Source organism: Penaeus monodon, chromosome 21, assembly GCF_015228065.2.
Source record: "Penaeus monodon isolate SGIC_2016 chromosome 21, NSTDA_Pmon_1, whole genome shotgun sequence".
Taxonomy (NCBI): domain Eukaryota; kingdom Metazoa; phylum Arthropoda; class Malacostraca; order Decapoda; family Penaeidae; genus Penaeus; species Penaeus monodon.
The window spans coordinates 20727032-20727233 of NC_051406.1; the positions used below are offsets into that span (position 1 = coordinate 20727032).

A 202-nucleotide genomic window follows, 5' to 3' on the forward strand; every position below is an offset into this window, starting at 1 on the left:
AAAAGATAAACAAAGTTTCTGAGCTAAATGTTGATGTTTTTTGTTGGGGGGTATGCTGTGCTTTGTGGGATGTGTTGATAACTTGACAGCATTATATTAGAAGAGGACAGGAAAATTATTTGTGCCTAGAGTGAGAAGAGCATATTTTAGTTTTAAAATCTTAGAATTTTGCCGCAACCACCACCTTTTCCCCTTTTAACAT

General features: G+C 35.1%; 1 protein-coding gene across 1 annotated transcript in view; it reads left to right on the top strand.

Moving 5' to 3' along the window:
• The window catches only part of LOC119586328 (metastasis-associated protein MTA3-like), a gene marked incomplete at its 5' end in the record, with an annotated part of 92111 nt that overhangs the window by 89812 nt on the left and 2097 nt on the right, over positions 1 to 202 (top strand).